Here is an 11,566-nt window from a genome sequence, read left to right as displayed (position 1 = left end):
CTATTTAATGTCATATTTTTACTACATTCTGGGAATGTTCTAAAAATGTGTGTGACTCAGAACATTATGGAGTATTGTGTGCAGATGGGTGAGAAAAATAATAATATTTAATCCATTTTAAATTCAGGCTGTAACACATCAAAATGTGAAAAACTCAAGTGCTGTGAATACCTGCTGAAGGCACTGTATGTTTGAGTCTCGCTGATGTCACAATAAATAATAAATGTGTTCGCATAATTAATGCCTAAGGATATTAATTTCCACGTGTCCTATCTGTGCTTTGAGTAATTAAAAAAATAATAAAAAATAAGCTAGCAGTATTATTCAAAGTGTTATTCAAACATGAATTGCAAGTTAAAGAAGTTATTCAAAAACCTCCAAATAACCTGTCATTTCCATTCTCAGAGCGTTAATTAAACCTCCCAAGAAAACTTGTAAAATGTTTTAAGAACCTCTATGCAACCAAAAAATGTACGTTTCCGGAACAGGCAAAATTTTCACTTCTGTTCTGTTTTACACGTCAAGAAACATATGGCTTCATTTCCACAACCAATGTGAAACCAAAAACATACGTTCTGACAACTTCCAAAGAACCAAATTTGCTAGCTGGGTTGTGGCCTTCTGTGTCTTTACAGTTGTTGTTGTTACGTTGTTGAAGCAAACAACTGGTTTCAAGTGTCGCTCTACTTCTTCACACAAATTCCTGCACTTTATAGTAATAGGGGGGAAATTCCAGGCTTTATTAGTCCAGGTCTTAGCCGTTTGTTGTATCATATTTGACATGTCAAGGGCTAATCCACTCACGGCATCTCTCTCTCTCTCCCACAACTGGCCCTTCTCTGCTCCAATTGAGGTGCGATGGGTTAATGGTGGTTGCGTGCAGACGCAGCCGTGCCCTCTTTAATTACCCAGCACTTTGCCTCCAGGTGTTCAGCAGACAGCCAATGATGTACTGTCTGACATGACGATGGGCCCTGAAACCGCTCCAGTACTACACTCCTTCTGGCTTCTCTTCCCTTTCCTCTCCTCCCCCTCTCCTTTTCCACTTGCAGTTCATGAACCCGCCTGAATGCTAGCTACCTGAGTGAGTTATAAAATGATGTGTTCTCTACACTGTAAAATGAGGAATGAGGACAACATTTGAACAGGCCAGGAGGTGGATGTGGTCTGGAGCGTGGGAGCATTTGCATCATTCTCCCTGGTTCTGATGCAGATTTTAAGTGGGTAAAGGGGATTTGACTGTGGTGAAGGAACAGAGCAGAAGCAATGAGAAAAGAAGCTTCAAGGTGTTTGGAGTCTGAGATAATGGATGAAGGTGTCATGGAGGTCACTGGCTATCTGTTCTTTTTCAGTGTTCAGATGGATGATTTCATAAACTGCCAATCTGACAATATCGGAAGTGCCACCAAACACCTACAAGTGGTTCAGAGAACATACGTCAGGTATTTGGCATTCAGCGGCCATACTAGGTTTATGTATTAAGCCATTACTAAATGCTATCTAATTAGTGAGTGTTGTGATTACAATCCCATCCAATCAATCACAACACTTGCCTTTTCCTTTCCAGTTAACGTCAGATCATTGACACCATGCTCCTGCCAGCACAGAGAACAAAGCAAGGGAAGGGCGTAGCTGCGTAATCACAGCTTGTCCATACAGTGCATTATTTGCATATTACACCATTGCTGCCATTGAATTTGTCTGTCGCACCTGGCAATGGGATCTTGCCTTGAGGAATTGGAGTACTTTTGGTTCAGTATATTCAGTTGTTCTTGTGTTGTAAGCCCTGTCAGCTTTGATTTAGTTTTGATATAAGTTTGGAAATATGTACTGTAACTGTAGTGAGGGCACACACACACACACACACACACACACACACACACACACACACACACACACACACACACACACACACACACACACGAGCTGGCCTCTAAGAAGCTGAGGTCAGCACTGACACGGTGTAGGAAAAACCACCTGGAGAGGAAAAGGGAGCATGAGGCATGAGAGCACGGAGGAGATGTACTGAGGCCTTCAACTCAGCTGTTTTCCTCTCCTTTATCAGCCTCAGATCTCCCTATCACTCCAGTCTGGCTCCCAGATCAGAAGATGTAGGGGGAGGACAAGACAGAGGTTATGTAGGACCAGGAATTCTCTTGTCCACGTGGTCTGTCGAGGAAAAGCTACGGGCCCTAGTTGTGAGAAACTAGAGCAGGGTACTGAGAGCAGGGTACTGAGAGCAGGGTACTGAGAGCAGGGTACTGAGAGCAGGGTACTGAGAGCAGGGTACTGAGAGCAGGGTACTGAGAGCAGGGTACTGAGAGCAGGGTACTGAGAGCAGGGTACTGAGAGCAGGGTACTGAGAGCAGGGTACTGAGAGCAGGGTACTGAGAGTTCACTCATCCATTGAGTAAAAAAATTTTATTACTCAAAATAAGTTATTGTTCCTTAAACTTGGACTTAGACCAGCAACAATTACTTTGTTCTTAACCTTGTGAGCAAATCTGGGCAAGTTTGGACTTTTATCCTCTCCTTATTCTTTTGGCTGAGCCCTGTTGCCACTTAACTAATTGTGTTGGGAAAGATGTTTCAAGGGTGATGACACTGCGTACATTTTAAATGAAGACATATTTTCTCTGAAAGAAAAAAAGCATTCTTGAGGTAAAGCTCAATTGACACACCAGATGATGCATGATGACATATTAGGTGATATATGAGGACACTGGTATGACATGTGAAGAAATCCTTCTTCCCTTCCAATAGCTGCTCCCCTCAAGTCCTGCACATATGAACTTCATAAAGAATACTCATAGGAAATTCTGTGTCATTTTTGCATGACTTCACACCGCATACTTTTTCAAAGAGATGTCCTTTTCTTCACTGAGAGTTGGGTTTTGGCAAGGTCGTGACCTGTGGCTGGGAGGACCGACAGGCAGTACCCCCGATTCCGTGGTTTTTCTCCAAGCTTGTCATTTACACGCTATGAGGCAGAGTGGACTGGGGCTTGGCTTTGTAGCACAGCTGGTACTGCTCAGCCTAAGCCAATTACCCAGCCTGCACGCAGCCACGGCCAGGACCACAAGGACCCTGATTAAATAGTGGAGGGGGCAACAAAAGCAAATCAAGAAAAAGTAAAGCAGCCACATCATGAAATCTGGTCAGTCTTTGAGGAGGATGATAAAATGACTTTGACATTGCTATGGAAACTAAAATAGGAGTACTAGAGAGAGCCGAGTCTTTGGTCTGGGTAACCCATTTAGGACTGTGCGTAAATATATGTTTTTATTTAACCTTTATTTAACTAGGCAAGTCAGTTATGAACAAATTCTTATTTACAATGACAGCCTCCTCCAGCCAAACCCGGACGACGCTGGGCCAATTGTGCGCCGCCCTATGGGACTCCCAATTACAGCTGGATGTGATACAGCCTGGATTTAAACCAGTTACTATAGCGATGCCTCTTACACTGAGATGCAGTGCCTTAGACCGCTGCGCCCCTCGGAAGACCATATAGAGGGCTGGAGAGTGTGTATTGTCATATTTAGGGTTCTAGTGTGGGTTGTACGCAGCCCACTGGCTGGATCAAGTGTAATCTTGGTGGGGATTTGAACCTGTGGCCTGCAATTACATGGGAAATAATTTGGGTGTCATTTAAGACCCTTTCATGTACCAAGTAAAAACCTAAACCTAAGCAATGACATTGTGATGATGAACAACACCAGCCTTTTATCATCTGTCACTACACCCACAAAGAAGCAAGAGAAAACCTTGGGAACCTTCAGAATGAAGAAATTATAGAGCAGACATTGTATGAAGTAATACTTTTTTATTAATGGATTTTGTGGTAGGATTACATGAGATTTACAGCAAAAGTGGTGACTCACAGAACAGCATGAAAGAGATACCTGTGACAACAAAGGAAGAGCAGCATGCCTCAGAGTTAAGAAACCACAAATGCGACATTTTAAGTAGTAGCTTGATGTTAATCTCCTGTCTGATGGATTAGGCTAGTTTTATCCCCTAATAGATACAAAAAAAAGATCCATGGTGTTTGATTGATATGAATTTGGAACAATGCCCCGAGGATAAGAATCCACCAGTCTTGTCATATTACAAAACTAGATTTTATTCAGGTAATCTCTTCAAGGTTAAAAGTAATTGCAAAAATGTCAAAAGGCGGCAAATGCCATCTACAATCCACAGCCCATTGGATGAGCTGAGGTTTATCGTGTAGTTAATGAACCTCTTTTATCCTACGAGTAAAAAATCTTAAAATGAAGAATGTTTCCAAAGTCCTGATTTATAACGTGCTACATTATCTCTGTGGCAGGGGAGCATAAAGTAAAATAGCAGACATTCCCAATCAGATGAAAATGAGGCTCTCTAGGTAACGTCAATTACATGGACATAGCAGACATTTCCCTTGGATTACCGCACAATGAACTTCAGTTTCTCCGTTTGCTCTCTGACGGCTCAGAGAGCTAGGGAGTGCGTGTGTGCTTGGTTGCGGCATTGTCAGGGGGAAAAAAAGCCATACTGAAATAAACATGAAGTCTGAGGAGAATAACTGCATCAGTATGCAGCAAATTCAATGTACCTTCTCCTCGCTGCCTGCCAGTTCCTAGTGATAAATCTGGTTATGAAACATTCATACTTGAAGCAGGGACATTCAACTCTCACAGGCTGCAATGCCTCTGTCTGATATCTCAGGGTTTAATGCTGACAGGAATGTTGGGTTTCATCAAGGCCAATGGCACAAGCCCTTGGGGGTCTGGTGGGCAGGGCTAATGGGGTACTGGACGTCTTTCTGCATGCTGATTGGAGGGCGTAATGGCACACAGTGGGCTCCACTCCTGTTCCTGCTGAACTGAGCCAGTACTCAGAGTTCAAACTGATACCAGTTCAGTAGGCACAGGAGGGCACAGCCCCAACCATAGAGTATTTAACCCTCCATGTCCATCCCTCTAGAAACACTCTACCACTCTGCATTGAGACCGAAAGGAAACCACAGAACATACTGTAGCCAATTTGATGGGTAACCCTGAGAAACTTTCAATTTAATGCCTTACTAAGCAGTTACCACAAGAGGTCTAAACCTCTTGACAAAACAACATTACGGTAGGCCATAAGAACTCTATAATAATGATCCACAATTAACCAACTGACCAATGGACAAGGGGACAGAGAACGACAAAAACAGAAATGAAATCAGAAAAACGATGCAAATGTGCCTCACGTAAATGGGTTGACCACTGTCCCACAAGATGTTTTGCATGTATGTCAACTCATAAAGTGAATTTCACACACTCAAAATGTGGCCTCAGAGTTGCATGGTAGCTTGGTATGGTTCTATACCAAGTACCAAGCACCCACAGCTCAGAGTGTGACAAGAGGGCAACCTAGCCCACACACCAGCTCAGCTCTGAGGAGGAGGTGAGGTGAGCTGTGTCCCATCCTCTGCCACATAAATCGGTGCCAGTGCTGAGTGCCAAAGCCGGGCGCTGTGCTCTGACTGACTGACTGAGATGGAGTGTGGAACTGGGCATGCCTGGGCTGGCCTGACATTCCCCCAGCAGCCTTTTTTCTTCCGCTCTTTACGGGGATCGTGCTGTGTCCCGCTGTTGCCTCTGTCTCCATGCCCACGCAACACCTCACTCCTCCATCATTATCTCTCCCTCTCTTCCCACCTTCTTCCTTCGTCTTCACATCTCAGAACTCAGCCAGTGCTCGTTCATCGCCATCGTTTGGAACACATCCTGCTGCATCAACTATTTCACCGCAGGCACTGAACTTAGCCACTGTGAACAACACATAAGAGGGATCAATGCTCACCAATTAGCTAAGCTCTGTGCCTTTAGCAAGTGGCTGCTCACTACAGGATGCACATGAGGAAAATAGACTTTCACTGGTAGTCTGGAGGAACGTTGATTGATTCCTCTAAAGCTGGAAGTACTTTGTAGACTTCTATAGAAGGTAAAACACTCTTTGCTCTTTGGATCTATCCACTACTTATGTCTATAAGCAAAAGCTGCCAAAGTAGGCTCAGTTTCCTACAGTTCCCGTTTGTAAGGAGCTAATACCAGGAAGTAATCTGTAAATCCCTGTGTGAGAGCTGAAAACAGCTTTTATCTGGGGTTGAGTATTATTTGACATGATCTTGTTTCCATAGACCACAGATGGCCAAGACAGGAAACAGAAACGATGTACCCTGACGGGCAGAACATACCGATGCCACTTGGGTCACCTGGAGAGCTGCCTGTGTAAGGGTGGAAATCCCTGGCAATGTGATTTTTGTTTATATTTGTGCACCAAATCACTGTGCCAGGAACCCTCCCCACCACAGCCAGACTGGTAGCGAGCGTACCCGGGTGCCCGTCCCTGGCCCGCAGCGGCGGGGCCTCCAGATGTCTCCCCAGACATCTGGAGTGTCCTCTGGCTGTCCTCTGGCTGCTCCCAGTCAGACCCACCCTGAAGGGAGAAAGAGAGGGGAGAGAAGCCGTCACCACCTCACCACTGACCGGGGAAAAGATGACCTACTGTTCACCATGCAATACAGATGAGACTGATATGGAAGACAATAGTCTGATCTCCATAACGAAAGGTGGTTTTGATTAAGTAAGTGAACATGAGGAATGGCTGTGCAGACTTTGGTTGCATGCTGTTTGCGTCAGAGGGAAGCAGGCAAGCAGCAGATGTGGAGGCTGGTTGGAATATGCAGACACAGCTGTTCAGTCAAGGCTCATTGTTTGGAGTGACTCAGAGGGAAAACATTGTTCTTGTTTGGAATGGCTGGAGCATCTATTGCTACTGGACATCAATACTCCCAATATCACCAGAACTAGAGAAAAACAGGACATGAAACATACAGTATGGACCATAAGACATATATTATGAAAAGACAAGTTGTTCCAAAACACTTCACATAAGTAGAAAAGAATTCAGCTGTCCCCATAAGGACAGGGGTGTCAAACTCATTCCATGGAGGGCCTAATGTCTGCTCGTTTTTGTTTTTTCCTTTCAATTAAGACCTAGACAACCAGGTGAGGAGTGTTCCTTACTCATCAGTGACCTTAAATCATCAATCAAGTCCGTGGAAGAAGCGTGAATCCGCAGACACTCGGCCCTCCGTGGAATGAGTTTGACATGTGCCATAGGAGAACCTATTTTTGGTTCCAGGTAGAACCCTCTGTAGAAATGGTTCTAAATGGACCCATAAGGGTTCTACCTGGAACCAAAAAGGGTTCTTCAAAGGGTTATCCCATGGGGACAGCCGAAGAACCCTTTAAGGTTCTAGATACAGTAGCACCTGATTTCAGCATTGGTCATAGAACAGAGATTAGCAGAACGTCCAATAAGCTTCAAATTCTGTAGTGTCTTAGAACATGCAAGTTCGTGGGCGTAACTTGGCGGGAAAAGAAAACCATAAACAAACTCAACCCTTTTAACAACTTCCTTTTCCTGCTGTATGAGGAATGTCATGTAAGTAGTATCATTATTGTTGTTTTTTTCCAGAGGAAAATTCCAGGGTCACCCTCGTGGTGACTACATAATGACAGGATTGTTGAGTTGTGAGGAGGTCTGGTTTGCACTACACAGTCTGAGGAGGTGACCAGCGGGGGCTCAAATACAGGGTGGCATTAAAGAGGGATCATAGAGAGCTCCTCCCACACACATCCTAAACATCTATGGCCAATTTAATCTCAATGGAGTCCCTCTGCCCGTTTTACACTGACTATACCAAACATTAGGAACACCTTCCTTATATTGAGTCCCCCCCCTTTGCCCTCAGAAGAGCCTCAGTTCATCGGGGCATGGACTCTACAAGGTGTCGGATGCTGGCCCATGTTAACTCCAGTGTTTCCTACAGTTGTGTTAAGTTCGCTGGATGTCCTTTGGGTGGTGGACCATTCTTGATACACACGTTGCAGTTCTTGACACAAACCGGTGCGCCTGGCACCCACTACCGTACCCTGTTCAAAGGCACTTAAATCCTTTGTCTTGCCCATTCACCCTCTGAATGGCACACATACACAATCCATGTCTCAATTGTCTCAAGGCTTAAAAATCATGTTTTAACCTGTCTCCTCCCCTTCATCTACACTGATTGAAGTGGATTTATCAAGTGACATTAATAAGGGATCATAGCTTTCACCTGGATTCCCCTGGTCAGTCTATGTGACGGAAAGGGCAGATGTTCCTAATGTTTTGTTCAGTCAGTGTATTGTGTAGTGCACTTACATTTCAGTCAGCTATAAATAATTGATTTAATGTGCAGCATACATAATTATGCATATCACTGACCTTGCCCAGATTACATGTATTATCCCTGAGTTTTTAGCTTTGTCAGTAAGCGTTACATACTGTATATCTTTATGTTAACTCTCAAGGGAATGGCCTACCCTTGCATGTCTGTAAAGGCAACAGCCTGTCCTGTCTTTGATCTTGCACCCATACATTTTCATTCTGTAGCAGCCAGGGTACTGCGTATCTTACCTGGCATTGAGCACGATATTGCTACAATCCTACACGCTATATATAACAGATTGGCCAATATACTACGGCTAAGGGCTGTGTCCAGGCACTCCGCATTGCGTCGTTGTAACGGTCCTGACCTGTTTTATGTTGTTTTTGTATGTGTTTAGGTCAGGGCATGTGTTTTGGGTGGGCAGTCTATGTTATCTGTTTCTATGTTGGTTTTGGTTGCCTGGTATGGCTCTTAATTAGAGGCAGGTGTTTTGCGTTCTCCTCTAATTAAGAGTCATATTTAGGTAGGGTGTTCTCACTGTTTGTTGGTGGGTGATTGTCTCCTGTGTCTGTGTCGATGTTACACCATACGGGAATGTTTCGGTTTGTTCGTGCGTTTATGTAGTCTGTTCCTGTGTCAGCGTGCTTCGTGTATTTGTAAGTTCGTTTGTTCAGGTCTGTCTACATCGTTTTGTTATTTTGTTAGTTATATCAAGTATAGTTCGTTTTCGTCTTTGTCTGTTTTGTTTATTTAATAAATCATCATGTATTCACAACCCGCTGCGCCTTGGCTCGATCACTACTCCACCTCTTCTTATGAAGAGAGAGAGGAACGCCGTTACAGTCGTGCTTAAGAACAGGTCTTAGCCGTGGTATATTGGCCACATACCACACCTCCTCGGGCCTTATTGCTTAAGTACCTTTAACAAAAAACTGTGACGCAGACTTTTCTCAGGCGAGGGAAATATGTATGTCCTGTCTGTCTAGCCCGGTGTTAACACCTGGCCCCTCCTTCTCGTCTCTGGAATGATGAATAACTATGTTTGTCTAGTTTAGAGATGTGAAACGGCAAGTTGTGCTTCACTGCCTGTAGACAGACAGAGAGAGACAGACAGACAGACAGAGAGGGAGAGAGAGAGAGACAGAGAGAGAGAAAGAGAGAGAGAGAGAGACAGAGAGGGAGAGAGACAGACAGAGAGAGAGAGAGAGAGAGAGAGAGAGACAAACAGACAGACAGACAGACAGACAGACAGACAGACAGACAGACAGACAGACAGACAGAGAGGGAGACAGACAGAGAGGGAGAGAGACAGACAGACAGACAGACAGACAGACAGACAGACAGGGAGACAGGGAGACAGGGAGACAGGGAGACAGGGAGACAGACAGGGAGAGAGGGAGAGTAAGAGAGACAGACAGAGAGGGAGAGAGGGAGAGAGGGAGAGTAAGAGAGACAGACAGAGAGAGAGAGAGACAGACAGACAGACAGACAGACAGACAGACAGACAGACAGACAGACAGACAGAGATGGAAGAGTGAAATAGAGAGAGAAGGGGAGTTGTCTTGCCCTCTTTGTCACTTGTGCGTCAGTGTATATGTTTGATAGATGTGCTATCGGAAATGTCTTTGCTGCTCTAATTGTTCCCCGATCAATGTCTACAGAGCGACTGTTGACGGTGACATTTTCTTGGCATGTCTGCCAAGTCAGAGGCACAATGACAGGACTCTGTGGCATATCAGTTCAACTCTAGTAAGCAAACAAAGAATTAGGCCTACCCAACACCACACAGCACAGGAAATGCACTAATACTGTATTTGGAATGGGCAACTTGCAATAGAATAGAACATAATTTGGAGAACCAGACATTCTATACACAAATATGTAATACACTCATATTCAGATTTCAATTTCCATGTTCTTAACATCATTTCCACATATATCCATAGTAGACAACCACCACGCTCAGATACGTTTGTTTATGGGTTGTGATGCGTTGTGTCTTCTGTACGAGCAAAGCTAAATGAGCTCATTCAAAATGTGATGGATTGCTTTTTCTGCTTACTATGCGCCAGGCTACCATGTTTCCCAGGCATGATGGAAGAACACCAAACTGGTCAAATATCTCTCAATGCCCAACCGCAGCTCCTCTGTTTACACAGTAGACATGGCATATATTTGATGGTTCTGACTGCAGGTGTAAGTTTAGAATCTGACCACAGGAACACACTGTTAACGTCATCCAGCATCTCACACACGGGCGCCGAAATGATTTGCCACTACGAAACGCTGCTCTCACAAAACAAAACTAGCACAGGAGAGAGTGAGCCAGCTAGAGAGTAAGGACTCAGTCGCTCTTGCTTATAAACCACTTATATATGCCACATTAGTCTACTTCATGCTATTCTGTTCTACTCTATTCTATTCCATAGGTGATTCGTGTGAAACAGAGCAGTGGCCTCAAAGTCTGAATTGTAAGACATTGATCTCATTGCAGGACTTCCATCCCTCTGACCTTCCATACTGGCTGTCCTAGTGTTAAAGTATATAGGCTTTATTGGTGACTGGTGAGTTAACCATGACGGAGTAGCTGTGGTTTGGGAGATGAGATCCATGTTGAACCCAAAAGGTCAGATCCTATCCTTGTTCCAGCAGGCAGAGAGAAGCAGCACGGCATTAAAAAGTCATTGTAGCTGTTCATTAGGTCTGGATTTCATTATTCACCCCATTGAGTCACTTAATTAGAATTAGCAACTTCTCAGGACTGACATATGGAGGCACTGGGGATCAAAGAGAAGCTTCTGGTGTCATGTTAGCTATAATTCACTTTGCACTTGTGTTACCAGTAGGCTTACGTCAAAATCTAACCTACTGAATGTCTTTTGAACTTGTTGTTCTGAATAGCAGATTTTTATTGAAAGTTCATGAGTGAATTTGGTATTAGTCTATCTAATAATTATCTTAAGTGGTTGGAAGTCTGCTTTACATCCAAAAGTATGCACTCCCCTCGAGATGAAAATTGAGGTAAGAAAAATGTTTATTTGCTTTGACGCACTTAAGGATCATGATCGATCTTAATGTGTAATGGATAAGTCAAAAATAAAATCTGCATTAAAGCAGCTTGGAAGCTTATGCTATCACATCATCTGATGGCCTGGCTATTAGCTAAGAGCTGTTACTGTTCCTATTAGATATGCTGAGTGGGAGAGCGAGAGAAAGAGAGGAGAGAGAGAGAAAGAGAGGAGAGAGAGAGAAAGAGAGGAGAGAGAGGGAGAGAGGGAGAGGGAGGGAGAAATAGATGAGAGAGAGAAGAGAGGAGAGAGA

General features: G+C 44.1%; 1 long non-coding RNA gene across 1 annotated transcript in view; it reads right to left on the bottom strand.

The window, feature by feature from the left end:
• Nucleotides 1-3,806: 3,806 nt before the first annotated feature.
• LOC129810904 (uncharacterized) overlaps nt 3,807-11,566 on the bottom strand; it is a 10,737-nt gene continuing 2,977 nt past the window's right edge. Inside the window, exon 2 of the long non-coding RNA XR_008752813.1 lies at nt 3,807-6,468. This is a non-coding gene — a long non-coding RNA (uncharacterized LOC129810904). The remainder of the gene's footprint in view (nt 6,469-11,566) is intronic.

Source organism: Salvelinus fontinalis, chromosome 14, assembly GCF_029448725.1.
Source record: "Salvelinus fontinalis isolate EN_2023a chromosome 14, ASM2944872v1, whole genome shotgun sequence".
Taxonomy (NCBI): domain Eukaryota; kingdom Metazoa; phylum Chordata; class Actinopteri; order Salmoniformes; family Salmonidae; genus Salvelinus; species Salvelinus fontinalis.
Note: the sequence above shows the minus strand (reverse complement) of the source record. Positions and strands in the feature narration are given on the sequence as shown.